General features: G+C 42.4%; 2 protein-coding genes across 3 annotated transcripts in view; one reads left to right on the top strand and one right to left on the bottom strand.

The window, feature by feature from the left end:
- ZDHHC17 (zinc finger DHHC-type palmitoyltransferase 17) overlaps positions 1 to 6,772 on the bottom strand; it is a 116,790-nt gene extending 110,018 nt beyond the window's left edge. Inside the window, exon 1 of the mRNA XM_068999429.1 lies at positions 6,544 to 6,772. The gene's annotated coding sequence lies outside the window, so the exon portion shown is untranslated. The remainder of the gene's footprint in view (positions 1 to 6,543) is intronic.
- A 3,469-nt stretch (positions 6,773 to 10,241) lies between these two features.
- Positions 10,242 to 14,848, top strand: part of OSBPL8 (oxysterol binding protein like 8) — an 85,662-nt gene continuing 81,055 nt past the window's right edge. For both annotated transcript variants that reach the window (XM_068999348.1, XM_068999336.1), the window contains exon 1: positions 10,242 to 10,391. The gene's annotated coding sequence lies outside the window, so the exon portion shown is untranslated. The remainder of the gene's footprint in view (positions 10,392 to 14,848) is intronic.

Below are 14,848 nucleotides of genomic sequence, written 5' to 3'. Positions count from 1 at the left end.
CAGTCCTGACATTGAGGAAATGAGAAAATACAAACACTGTGGCATTAAGGCATTGTGGCATTAAGGTACCGACTTAGCAAGGGGAAGAAAGAAAACCCTCACCAAACCCTGACAACACCCTAAGAATATACTTCTGGGGAACATATTTCTGAGACTGTCCTTCACCTGAGGTCTCTGCAAATGCAGCAATAGAAGGAAAAACTTTGTGCTTCTGAGACTTTAGATTAAGATTACTTAAGAAGGCAAGGCATTTTCACAACTCATCACCATCCTCACAGACTGTTATCACAACTAATGTTTGCAACAGTACATGATTTGCAGAGATAGATAAAAACATGTATGTGAGAACTTTCTCTCTTTTTCAAGAAAAACCTTAGACTTCTGGGGACAAAAATAACTTCACTACCACCTGATTACATTATTGTTCACAAGTATTTGCACTAGTAGGGATAGAGTACCTGGAAGTATTTTGCCTTGTTTTTGGTTTTCACCACATAGGGCCATACATTGCAGATAGGTTTAGTAAGAGGCAGTCTCTCCCCATCATCAATAGGCTGATGTCTGCTTTTAGTAGACACAAAAATTGTATCTGATGGAAGACAGGAGAGGGCATTTAGAGGCAAAACCATGCAATTGCACCTAGATTTGGGTTGGATTTAATCAGTAGCATTTTAGTATTTTTTAGTTTGAAATTGTTTAAAATCAACATTTTTTTTTTTAGACTTTTTTGCATGTGTATGAATAGTGGTATTAACAGTTCTATGGCCTGCCTAGCCATTTTTGCAGTACCAGAGAAAACCATGGATTTACCAGAAAGAAAAGGTGTTAAAGACCTCTGCTACAGCTGGGGATGTCATGTAAAATGTTGGGGATATGTAGTCCCAGAGAGGCCTGAAGGGAAAGAGTGAGAAGGGAAGGAGCTGTAGAGAGGAGAGTGGCAGAGAGCAGTCATCAGACAATCAAACACTACCTCCCCTGGGTCACTGCATGACCTGCAGTGAAATAGGAGCCTAGGATGAAAGCATGAGGGGTGTTTGGCCAAAGCAGAGCCTAAGGAAGGAAAGGTGTCTCTTAAAGTGTTTAATTATGTTTCCTCTTTTTTCCACCCAATACCTGAATCAGTTATCAGTAGTTGGTGCTAACTGGGAGTAAATAAATAAAAATTCCCTGAGTTGAGAGGGTTCCCTCTGAAACAGGAGGAAGAGAGAAAAACCAAACAAACCCAGTTATTCCCCCCTCCTTGCAATTCCAGGAAATTCAAAATTTCCTCCCCCTCAGTTTTTCATTAATCCTAGCAATGGGCTGGTTTCTCAGAGGCTCACAGGCTGGGTACCTACCAGCAGTTACCTCCCATCGCCCACTTGCGCAGCTGTGCCCTTCACTGTCCCACTGCACCACATGCTCTCTATTTCCATCTCATTTGCTTTCAGGTCTCAAGTCCACATTTTTTCTCCTGTTCCTATTCGTATGCCTCCCTCTGCTGTTTGTTTTTTATTCTAGACTTCACAGTTGTATCATTTACGGGAAGTACAGCAGTTCAGAACACACTCTCCTAACAAGCAGTTCTTTTCTGAGGGGTGCTGGGGAAGGAGCAGCTGGTTTTGGTAATATTCACAGTTATCCTGTAATGATCACTCCATTGACTTAACAGAACCCTACCCATGAAGGCAGGATCGAATTCAGAATCACTACTATTTATTAGAGTAATCATCTAGGTTTAGACTCAGCCATTTTTAGTTACGAGAATTATTAAATGGAGCTATTTGCTAAGTTAAAACTTTCATGAAAAAAACAAGACCTTGAAACTATGTTTTTCAGTTTTCAGGATGCAATAAGCTTAAATCTACACCCATTCCCACTGGTGAAACTCACTTGGAAGGGGTAGAGTCATTTCTGTAGTATAAAGGTACCACAGTTCAGAATCAGGTCAGAAACACACACTGGAGAATAATATAATAAAGTGTCCAATTGCAGTGGGTTTTTTCACTTGTATGTGTTCATGGTTATTGAAGAAAACTTACACTGTGTGAATGCTTTGCTTCAGCAAATAAGTGCTGTGGACTGGCTGGACTTCATGAAGTTGCCTTTACAAAGGCAAAAATAGAGGAAAAAGCAGCGTAACTATCACTAGCAGAGAGCTTTCACATTTATTTCAATAAAGTACATGGAATAAAGGATACTATTATATTACCTTTAACCATTTTCTAAAATCCACAGGAACCACTGTCAACTTTTCTATTTATCAAACCAGAAAATTAAAATTCAATGTATCTTATATTCCCACTTTACTGATGCTGTATGTAGACTGTATCTTTGTACTTACTAAGGTATTACCAAATTTAAAATACATCACATTGACATCCTTCCATTCAGAAAATTCCTTGGGTAGAGAAAAAGAGGTTAATTCCACATGATTTGTTCTGATTTATTAATGCCAGCTGTTGCTCATTACCTTGTTATCTTCTAGGGGCTACACATAGATAACTTATGCTGGGCTGTTTCTAGGAAGGAAAAAGGGGCTAAGGGTAATTTCCTTGGTTGTTTTCTTCTCCCCGTCCATCCTTTCAAAGGTGGCCACTATGATTTCCATTTCACAGGCCTCTAGAATTTCCCTCATCCTTGATAACATATATTCTCTTCTGCAAATAAATAAAGGACTCAGGCTGTTACTCATGAACAAGTTTCATGACAACTGTACACACACAAAACCTAAAAGGAAAAGACAGCTCAGATATTTCATAAGACAGAAATGCAGAGCCATCTAGGCAACTTCCAACTAGATTTGCAGACAGCAAGGCTGCAAGCAGAGGGATGACAAGAAGTTTCCTGTAGCTGGGGCAATGGTGAGCATACACATCATATTTCATTTGTTATGTTTACATCTATAAACACAGCTCTCATCATATCAAGATCAGCCTGTCAAAGACCAGATACGAGACACTGGCCTTTAACATATTAAGAAGATAAGAAAAACATGATGAAGAATGCAAAATAGAATTGCATGACATGGAAAGGACCTAAAACCACATGAAGTGTGTTACTTTTACATAGTTTTCTCTGCATCAGGCTTTCTTATGATATAAACAAAGTATCAGATAACACAGGAGCTGTGTGGTACAAGAGCTGAAAGAGAGAAAGTCCTTTGAGTTGCCTTTCCCTTAGATTAGAAAATGTTCCATAAGCTTCTGACAGGCTGGAGACTATGTAATCACAACACACACTTGCAGAGGTGGATGGAGTCTTGATTCAATTGCACTACTGCTAAATAAAAATCCAAACAAGACTCTGAGAGATGTCTGTGCTTTACACTGAATTAATGAATGTCTGTCTGTGAGAGGAAATCAAATGTGACAGCACACTTGCTTTGACAAAATCCCCCAAGCACTGACTATACAACTACCCTGAACAGTGAATACATAAGTTTTGTATTCAGTAATGATGTGCTAGAGACCAAGCATTTACAAGCTAAGTGAACTTAGCTATCTGCCAAGAAAAGGAGGCAAAGAAGAACTGAGACATGATCAACACTGCTTAAGGTTAAAATAAGGCCTGGAAATAGAATATGTTTCATGGATTATGCATTAATGACATACAATAGAAAGACATAAAACCTGCATACATTAAGGGTATGAATCAAGCTGCCAGTCAAGGGTCAGGAGGGAGGCTTACAGCAAGACAGCATCTGCTAAGGACCAATTGCAGTTGTTGCTTCAGTTGAGGCATCATTCTCAACAGCTTGTCACAGGGGAACCATATTCATACCTGTCATGGTCCAGCTGAACAGGCTTGCTTAGCCAGCAACCCAAAATAGGTCTGAGGAAGGGAGGGCCTGGACTCACTCCGAGTTAAATGAACTTTCTTTTTCCAAATTTAGGCTGGTATTGCTGGTATCAATATAGAATAGAGTTATTAAAAAAAAAAAAAGGGTGAAAGAATCGTCCCAGGTAACAAAAAGACTCTCAAAAGGCGACAGAGAAGCAGAAAAGAGAGCCTTGATAAAAAGCCTATAATGGAGAGACCAGCAGATATTGCCCACTGACTTGACAAGAGACCAGAAAGAAGCCTCACAGCTATAGAGGTCCCTTCCTGCCCCCACAAGTAGGCTCTGTCCTTTTGAAGGACAGGTTTATGACTTTAAGTATATTTTCTTCCATTCTGTAACTGAGAAAAACACAACATATCAGCAAGAAATTCTGGAAAAGAAGGTTCAACCTGGAGCATCCTGATCTTAATGTGTACATGTCTTCCTTCCTTCCTGAAAAAATTGGCATGTGGTAAAGGAATTGTGCCTATGGGTTATCCCCAGCCACCATCTTGGCCCCATGCAACTGCTCACTCACACACCCCACACCCCACTCCGTGGGATGGGGAGTGAATCCAAAAGGTGAAGATGAGAGAACTTTTGGGTTGAGATAAAGAGGTCTTAATAGGGAAAACAAAAGCCACGCATATAAGCAAAGCAAAATCAGGAGTTCATTCACTACTTCCCAGCAGCAGGCAGAAAGAACTGACATTCCGTACAATGTGAATGGTTTACATCCTTCACGTTTACCATTTAGTGCAAGAATTGATGGATTGCTGTCTTCTATTTCTTCCCAGTACCAAAACTAATACAAAGAGTTCTGAGAAAACTGACTACAAAGGTGTGTAAGCTAAGTGGAAGGTGAAATAGATGCATTAGGTCTCCTTGCTGGAAGAACTCCCTCTCAACACAATTACTGGATTAAAATCCTACTGATACAGCTAAATATAATCCTATCAAGCTCACTTCACTGTACATGAGAAATATGAAGTTGTCTACATGAAAGTTGGAGGCTAAAAACAGACACATGGGGGGAAGGAGCTTCTCCAAGACAGAAGAGGAGCTGATACAGCAGATATTTAAAGAGGACTTGTCAGACAAGAGCATACTGAAAGCTGCAGAAATGACAAATCAGATGAGGGCTAAGAATACTTGAACTGGTGATGCAAAAGAATAAAAATACATGAGTACTTGAAAAATGCCTGAGTTGAATTAAAAATCCTGTAACATCATGTCCTAAATAACTAAATATAATGCAGAAGATTGAGACTGACATATCTCATAGAGACAAGCTTAGATCTAAAGGAAGGAAGAACATTCTGCAGTGCCAAGGTCTGTGACAGAATGAGTAGTTCTGCATCTAATAAAATAAAAATGTGTTCTAACAGTGGAAAACTAAGTTTGCCTTCTTTATGTTAGTCCCATGAATGACTGGGGTAAATGATGGATTACTGCAGCAAAAGTAATTTCCTGAGGATAGCATTCATAACTGTGAAGAAATTGAAGACAGTGAGAATTAGTATTGTAAATAAGAAATACTTCAGATACCTGCCATACAGCTTTTAAAATCAAAGAGGAAATATTTTCATCTCATTTTTAATTAGCATAAACGTGCTGTCTTTAAATTAGAGATTCAAACCATTAGCAATGTCAGTGGTTTTAAAGCTTCAAAATGTGTCTTCTAAAACAAGTGTGCAATACCAAACTCAATGATAAAAGGGCTACTTCCAAACATTGTTTCCTACCACCTACAATGTACTTGCCACCCAGTAATAATCCTTTCTAAATTTAATTAAAATTCTAATTTTGCTAATGTCAGAATGCAGATAATTGCTCCAAAACATGAAGCTATGCAGTGAGGCCACAAGAGCTCAGAGGCCACACAGCTGATGGCTCTATCAGCAGCACTAAGGCTCTCCCATAGAGGAGGGACTCAAAACTGAGCTTTCCATCAGAACTGGCTAAAACCACTTTAAGTGCACATTTACCTAAGAAGTTTTTTATTTCTCTGCCAAACCCCTGCTGCTTTTTAGTTAGGACCAAGTTTTGTTAATTCGAACGAAGGTCTCCATCTTAACTTTTACAAAAAATGATTTTGTTTAAGCTGAGAACAAAAGCCTCTGTTCTCTTTGACAGATGCTGGAAGCTGAAACTTCCAGGAGAGCAAGAAAGACAGCTTCCCTGAAAACACAAAATTGCTGTATTTTTCCTCTTCTTATTTTTAATACAGTATTTCTGGGTTTTTTTGTTTTGTTTTGTTAATTTTCCCCTAGTTATTAGAGCTCTCTACACCTGTAGATGTGCAGGAAACTGCTATCCACTTCAGAGAAGCCAAAAAATAAAGTGAGCATGTTCAGAAGTCTCCCTTGCCAGGACTTCAGAATTCTCACTTTACTTCAGACTCTGCTGTTGCTTTTAGTCTTTCTCTGTTTTCTTTTAGAGTAAAGCCCCATGTGGTGTGTGTTACCACTAGATAATAAGACAACACCCAGCAGGATTACAATGAATATCCTCTAGCGACTCTGCAAGTACGTTATCTGAGAATAATGCAGATTTCCTTATCTTCTTTTTGAACAGAGCTCGTTTGTGTTCCTATAGCATGTACCAGCCCTAATCATGTGCATATCATAATCAAAGATATGCACAACCACAAAACAAAACACTCTGCCTTTTTGTTGTTCACCTCCAACTCTGAAGTATTTTATCCTGTTTTCTGAGAACAGATGCACTTGGGAACTAACCCTGAGATGGTGGCACTGCCAGAAGCTCCCACACTCCAGGTGGCAGTTGTTCTTCCTGTGGCTCAGCTTCATGTCTAGCACACAGCGCTTCTGTCACCATTTCACCCCTTCTTTCGCAAGAGCTGAGTCAGGAAGGAGCAGCTGCAGGTAGCTGATGTGAAAAGCTTGCTTCAGTATGTAATTGCAAATTTTATCCTGCAAGGAAAAAAGGGACCAGATGAACTCCTTGTGTTTCTGAGTGCACTAATAATCCTTAATGGCTCTAAGCAGCCTCATCTGCAGCTTTTACTTACATTGATAGGCCCAAGAGCTCTATTTAAGCACAACCCTGGGCCCTCAGTTCTTATTTGAGCTATGTTAGAAGAGTGCTAAATCTGTGCTATAGTAATTTTTGATCTGAGTTTTGACCTGTGGACTGACTTCCTGGCTTGACACCAGCCTGGTCTCCTTGCCTTGGTGGTTGCTGGACCTCAACCTAACCACAACTGAGGGATTTTGCTCCTGGCTTCACCTTGGATCTCTGTCTTCATTGTGATATTGCCTGATTGGCTGACTCTGCCTGTCTCTAAGTCTGTCTGGCTCAACTGAGTGTGAGAGTGGGTCCTGGATGGTGAGGTACTTGCTCTGACAAGTATCTTACCAATGTTGGCTCCCCACTCACCTTTCCCTTAGGGAACAGTCCTGTCCTTGCCATTCCCTGACGACCTCAAACATCAAACCCTTTAAGTTACTTGAATCCCTGCTGTTTTAAATGGGTTGGAAATATGCCCTATTAATTAAAATTAAACTAATTAAATATGCCCTATTAATTAAAATTATATTAATTAAAAGCCTATGTCAAAGATGGAACAGAGCTTTTCCCCTTCCATGGAGCAGTTTTCACATCCTTTTTCTGACCCTCATATTAACAGAATTGGTAGTTGTGGTGTTTCTGCAGGAAAAAAAGATAGATAATTCTTTTATTCTGCTAGCTGTGGGCCTCCTGTTGGTTTATTCCTGGTCACAGATGTATACAGTGCAGGAAAATGCTTTCCCTAGTCCAGAGCATCTAGCTCTGGGATCCCTAACATAAGAAGGATCTTGACCTGCTGAAAAAATCCAGAGGAAGGCCATGAAGAGGATCAGAGGCATGGAGCACATCTCTTATAAGGCTGTGAGAGTTGGGGCTGTTCAGCATGAAGAGAATGCTCCAGGGAGCCTTTATAGGATGTTCCAGTACCTGAAGGGGCCCTACAAGAAAGCTGGGAAAAGACTTTTTACAAGAGCATTTAGTAATAGGATAAAGGGGCATGGATTTAAACTGAATGAGAGCAGAATCAGACTAGATATAAAGAAGAAATGCCTTGCAATGAAGGGTGGTCAAACACTACAACAAGTTGTCCAGAGAGGTGGCTGTTGTATCATCCCTGTCAACATTCAAGGCCATGTTGGATGAGGCTGTGAGCAACCTGGTCTAGGTGGAAGTATCCCTGCACTTGGCAAGGGGTTTGGACTACATGACCTTTTAAGGTCCCTTCCAACCCAAACCATTCTAGGATTCTCTGTATTTGAAGTGATAGTTAAGTATTTTTTCCATCTGATAGTCCTAAGGAGTGAGATGAAGCTGTGGTACTTTAAGGGTATTTCACTCTCATTTTCCCTAAAAGAGATCCTTTAATGAAAAATATCTGAGACATAATTCAGCATTGTGCAACCCATGAAAGCATCAGCATGTATATAATTCAGTGTAAGCCCTGTGAGCAGAGGCCTAAGTTCTTCATAAACTCTTGCTGCTTTGGTGTGCTTCCAGTCTCCCCCTTCTACCTCAGACAAGACTACAAGAACCCTATAAAGCTAGAAAAGCACTCTAAGGAACAAGAGTTTACCAGTGCCCTCCAGGAGAAGCAAAAAGCATTTTGGATTCACCTGGCATACTCACTCAGCTGCACAGAACAGCCTGATATCACATACTTTGTGTATCTGAAACTGTGACCCCTCCGTGGGTGTTTACCACAACTTGAAGAACTCCATGTTTTTTATGGAGCTCTCAAAGTGTGAAGGTGTGAAATATGGTGTCCTTGAAAATAGCTTTTAAAGCTTTGCTCCATCACAAGGCAAGACATAAATGGGTCATGAATTGCACACATGCGCAGGACTGCTTCCCAAAGCTAGAGTCAGTCTGTTCTGTAGACTACAACCACCCTTGTGAATTAAAGCTCTGCAGTAAGAAAGCCTGGGTGAGCAGCTCTTGTCAGAGTGAATTATCTCATTCCAGAGCCATCCTTTGGGAAGAAGTATTGTTTAATTATAAAAAGCTTTGTACAAAGAAACTTCAATTTTGTTTTCATCATTAGATATGTTCTCTGTATTATTCAACATTTTATACCTCATTGCTGAGAAGACAAAGCAATCTTCCACAGCCAGGAACATGTACATATCTTTCTATAGAAGCATAAATAAGTATTGAGGAAAGAATAGTCAGCCTTTTAATTAACTCTGATTCCGAGGAACAGAATGAAAAGATTGTGAGTGGAACATTAGCCCAAGATAATGGACTCCTAGTGACACTGCTACACAATTGAGATATAGCAGATGATTTTATGAAAATTGGACAGAGCAAAAAGACTTATTTTTGGAGTTGGAAACATTCATCCTTTGTCAGCTTTTCTGAGTCATTCGTTGGGGGTCAGCGCTGAAGGTGCCAGATATCTTCTGAATATACTGACAGTACTTTCCCTTGAAATAGAATGAAGATGCTCTGCATTCTGCAACTGTTTTCAGTACTGTCAACTGGCAGGCAATAACAACCTGAGGTGTACATGCTGATATTATTTGGAATACAGTAATGTATGTAAGTAGCTCATGGTGGTTCTTATTACCGAGGACGTGTTTAAAAGTGCTAGGAGAAGAGGAGGCTCAGGGGTAATATTATTGCTCTCTACAACTCCCTGAAAGGAGGGTGTAGCCAGGTGAGGGTCAGTCTTCTCCCACGCAGCCAGCAGCAAGACAAGAGGACACAGCCTTAAGCTGTGCCAGGGAAGGTTTAAGATGGACATTAGGAAGGATTTCTTCATAGAAAGGGGGATTAGACATAGGAGTGGGCTGGCCAGGGAGGTGGTGGAGCCACCGTCCGTCCCTGGAGGTGTTTAAGAAAAGACTGAATGCTGAATTTAGTGCCACGGTCTACTTGACATAGTGGTGTTGGGTCATAGGTTGGATTCGATGATCTCAGAGGTATTTTCCAACCTAACAGATTCTGTTATTCTGAGAACTCACATTTTGAGGTGACAAAAAAAAGAAAAAAAACAATGCGCGCTTCCTGTTGCGATGTTCATCTGACACCACATTTCTCAGTTTTTCAGGCACGCTTCAGACCGCATTTAATTTCCACTTCAACTACTTTTCGGCTGCCTAAGTTATCCCGTAACACCACGCCGGGTGACCGATCCTGCGCTGCCGTGCTCCCTACGCTCGCACTTTCCCCTGCGTTCGGCGCAGCCCGCGGCTCCCGGCGGCAGGAGCAGCGCGGCTCGGGGAGCGGGAGCGCTCCCGGCAGCCCCAGGGCACCGTCCCCGGCGCTGCGGCGGCTCCCGCGCGTCCCCGCGCGCTGCTCCCGTGGGGCGGGGCCGCCGCCGCCCGCGCCTGCGCGCGCGCCTCCCGCCGCGGCGGATGAGCGGATCAGGCGGCGACCGGGCGCGGCCGCGGCGGCAGCAGCAGCGGGAGCGGCAGCGGCAGCGGTCGGTGCCGCGCGGGGCAGCGGAGCCCGCGCCTGCAGGGGAGCGGAGGGCACGGCAGGGGTCCCGGCCGCCGCCCACCCGCACCGGCCGGGCGCCTCTCCGCGCCTCCCGCCGGACCCGCTGCGGGCAGAGGTGAGGGTAGCGCCGGCTCCGGGGCAGCGCCGCAGCCACCGCGGCTGCGGACGGGAGCGGGGGGCGTGTGACACGCCGGTGCCGCGCTGCCGGGTGTGCCGCCTCCCCGCCGGCTGCCGGGAAGGAGGGGCTTTCTGGGAACCCCCCGGGGTCTCCGGTAGCGCCGGGCCCGGCGCTTCCCGGGGGTGGGTGTTGCTGGGCGCCGGGAGGGTTCGGCACCGGCCGGGCTGGCTCCCGCGGGCGAGGCTGAGCTGGCTGCGGCGGCTCGGTGCGGTGTCGGGCCGGCAGCACGGCCCCGCGGAGCCGGGCACCGCGGCCGGGGGCTCCGGAGCCGCGGGCCGGCTGGTGCCAATCGCCGTGCGGACACCCCGGGCCCGCCCGCCCCCGCCGGCCGCCGTTGGAAACCGGTCGCGTTAGATGCAGTTAAAATGTAGCTGCTGTGACTGCCGGTAACCTCCTTCCCCTCACACTGGGAAAATAATCTTGTGCTGTAGCCGTGCCCTGGGGAGCGAAACCTAGTTACTGTCCCCGGTCCCGTGGCGCTGCCAGCTGCGCTTCTGTATCTCTATTAGCAGGCCTTGGAAGCGGCTCACTTCCTAAAGAGCCTGGGCTCTACGGGGGCTTTGCTCAACGAAGTCGGTGATCGTTCAGATGAGGTTCACGCGGTTGCTTGAAATAATAGTCTTCAGTGTGTTATAGCAGTGCGCTGTAGAATTCTTCTCCTGAAAGGAGGAAAGCCATCAATTCACTGTGTTACTGAAGATGTTTCTAACGTGTTTCGTGCTGCCACTGTCCAAACAAAACAGAGTTCTTGGGACTGAGGTCAGGAATCCTTTTAAAAACAGCTGATTTTTATCTGGCAACTTCCATAACTGTAATCATTCCAACTTAATCATAGGAAATATAGATCTCTTTGATCTGTTAAGTGTTAATACAGTCGGGGCCCTGCTAATGCTTGTTAATTATCAACCTCAGTTTTGAAAACACAGGAGCTGGTACTGAGTTGTTAGTCCGCAGTGAACATGATGGGCAGTAACAGAACTGTGTAAGGAGCAGTGCTTCCTGCTTGTCTTTGTCAGGTCTATTGTTTGGCGAGTGAGAATTTAGAGTTGATACAGTTCTGGTTTTAAATGATGCGGAAAATATGAGAACATAATTGCACTCTTGGCTATCAAGTAGCTGTAGAAGGGATTGCTGAAATTTTCTGTGTGCTGTTTTGTTTTAGAATTCCCTGCAAACTTCTGAGGTCAGTTGTCGTGTTAGCCATGTACTAGTTTTTAATCAAAACTCCTAAGCTTTGAAGTAATTTGTTTTGTGATTATACAACTTTCCAAAACCTGGCCATAGAGCTCTCCTTTCCAGATGCTTGTTTGATGTGTCTGCGTCAGAATTGAAACTATTTGGGGAAAAAGGAGATGTGTGATTGTGGTCACTTGGGGACCCTTTGCCTCCTCGTTTTTGTTTTTTTTTTTGTTATAGAGTTGTGAAGATCACAGAATCATTTAGCTTAGAAAAGACCGTAAAAATCATGTTGTAAGTAAACCAAATTTGTCAAGGCTGATGTAGCTTAGACCTGGCAATAAATAAATTTGTTTCCACTTTATTCATGGGTCAGGGAAAGAGCTCCTTTTAGACATGCTGCTTTGTCAAATTAGTTAAAAAATGACTTTTTAGTAAAGGGCCATTCAGCTCATATTTCTGCTGCACGTGTAAACCCCAAGAGCACCTCAAACTCTGTTCCATAAATGCTTGTTGATGTTTGTTAACTTTTACAACACAAGGAGGAATTTTCTGATGTTGCAGGAAACAATGCTGGACTCGTACACTTTTTACAGAGAACTGAATTGGGACAGAAAGTCAGACTTCTGTATTCCTGTTCTTTTAATAGTGCTTGCTCTATTATCTCAGCTTTTGCTCCAAAGAGAAATAAAATGCAGAAATGAAAGGAAAATAATTTTGGGGGAAGGGAAGTTTACTGAAGATTGATTATTTTTAGGTTGCCTTTCCTTAAATTCTGTTGAAGTGATTGAGAAGGGTCTGAGGCAATAAAGCACTGAACCATTTTCTTTTGCCTGGTCTGCTGTTACACTTTCAAATAAATGTTCGTGCAACTACCTAGTAAAGAAACTATGCATACTTTGTGTTCTGTGAAGTTGTGTTCCAGGCTTCTCTCTGTCCAGTAAATTTTTGCATAGAACACTCAGCCAAGTTTTAATGAACTGTGTCGAGTCAGTTATTAGGCTTTCATCTCTTCACTGATTACTGTTTTACCACCTGCTTTCCCACTGCATTTCCCACAAATTCTGTTTCCTGAAGCATGCAGGAGAGTTTTCTAAGTTTTCTTTTCTCCCTTCTCCCTTCCTGTGCCGTGTAATTCCTCTTGCTTTAGGCTGTCTGTCAGATAACTTATCTCTTAGTGTCTTGGTCTTCTGTTTCAGAACAGAAAATAAATTTGTTGGAGAAATTACATAATGTTGTATACTTAAAACTTCCCAATGGGCCAAGCAATGCGGTTTGTTTTAGTTCTGTTTGTTTCTTTTTAATGAACATGCATAAAGCTCTACATTACTCACATTTATGATTAAACACAGAATAACAATTTTTATTTTTCAACAAAATGGAGAATTGTCAAGGAAAACAGAAAAAGACCTTCAGTGAAGAAGTAGTGATAGCTGTAGAAAATAGCATAGTCCTACTCCCTACAAGTATGGGTTTTCTCCAGTCTGTATAATGTAATTAAAGTAGTACAAACACAGAAGTTGATGATCCTATTCTCCAAACTGTAATGTGAACATCTTGGTCAGGTAAATTGTGGTTCACGACAGAGTATGCTGTTAATGAAGATCTTGCTTCTATGGCAGATGTACGGTTGGGAAGCAGAGAAGCAGTAGCAGAAACCTTTCTGAGGGAGATATTTGTGTAGTAACTGTTTCTACAGGAAGAGTGAAGCAGCATAGTTCTTTGCCTAGGCTGTTTTGTTGAATTGCTGAGGAAGTTAAAAATACTGCTTCTAAGTGTCACACGATTCTTTAGATGATTTCCTGAGTGAACTGCCTTTACTGTTTGGCTTCCCCCCCCCCCCAGTGTTCTGATGTGGTCATAATGATGTTGAATTAGTTAATCTTTTCTGTTTTGTTAGACAGAAGTTAGCTTCTGTTAGAACAGGTGGTTGATGCTAATACAGTTCAGAAATATATATCTGTTTAAGACAGAAGAAATTATGGGCGCAGTTTTGGTCATTTGTTTTGTTGAAAAAACCCAACCAACAAAAATAACCCACAGCAACAAAAAATGTTTTTCCCAAAGCCTTTGATTCAGTTTAGAGGACTGTCTCTGAGTTTTGCTTGAGTGATTTCTTTTGCTGTTCTCTTCTCTTTTGGATAAAGTTGGTAACCTCTGTGTTTAGCTTCAGCTGGTCAATAGTTCCCTTCCTTCCCTCTGCTGCCTGCAGCTTTCCCACTAATGCAGGGTCATACTGTGAGTTTGAAGCTGGAGCTATGTGAAGGGCTTTGTAAGGCTCTTGCTTCTGTTGAGAGTGTGTGAACAAATATTGAGACAAGTGTGACTTGCACAAGTTTTCTAGGTATTAGAAGGTCTAGTAACCAGAAATTAGAAAAAATAAGTTACTGACTTTGAAAAATTAATACTTCATGGCATTGATAATTACTAGAGGAGATATAGCGTTGCTGCCTTGTGGACTAATTTGGACCCTGGACTTGAAGAATCTGCATCGTTTTGGAGATTTTTTTATGAATTAGCATCTGATCAAGGAGGTAGTTTCCCTGCCTAAGAAACTCCATCAGTTTAGATGCAGTAGAAGCAGCTCTGTGTAGCTTTATCTCAAAACATATGCTTGTCCAGCTTGTGGGAACAGCAAATTGCATGCTTTTCTGGTGATTTGTCTCATTTTGGTAATTTCATATCGTGGTAGAGAGCTTGGTGGAGCTTGATGTTCTGAAGACTAATACTGACTTTTAAAAGGAAGGCTTGTGTAGAGTGTTGAATCCTGTAAATGCAGCATGTGAAGTTTGGGAAATGGTGTTCATAATAGGCCACTGATTACCAGCAGATATGTTAAAAGCGTTTTATTCAGAGTAACTGGTCCTGGATTGTACACAATTGAAATCTGGAGCAGTATTTTGCTATATTTGTTATAAAACAGTGTTTAATTCCATCTGTACTCTACAAGAAGGAAATCTGTTGCAGATGTAACATGTAGAGTAGCATAAGAAGCCTCTTGAGAACAGCTAAAACTGCTTGACAGATGGTAAGAGGCATTTGGGAAGTAAGATTTTCATTTTGAGGAAATAGCTTGGACTTCTGGTGCTAGGAGAGGAATAAATAAACCTCGTTTTCTTCACATTCTTAATTGTGGATGTAAGGTTTTATCTGAGCTTGTTCCCTCTCCACAGGGTACAGCACTGATCATTTATCCTCTAAAAATGCTACATCTGTCT

This window comes from Aphelocoma coerulescens, chromosome 1A, assembly GCF_041296385.1.
Source record: "Aphelocoma coerulescens isolate FSJ_1873_10779 chromosome 1A, UR_Acoe_1.0, whole genome shotgun sequence".
Classification (NCBI taxonomy): Eukaryota; Metazoa; Chordata; class Aves; order Passeriformes; family Corvidae; genus Aphelocoma; species Aphelocoma coerulescens.
The sequence above is the reverse complement of the archived record's forward strand: the minus strand, read 5'-3'. Positions and strand labels throughout refer to the sequence as shown.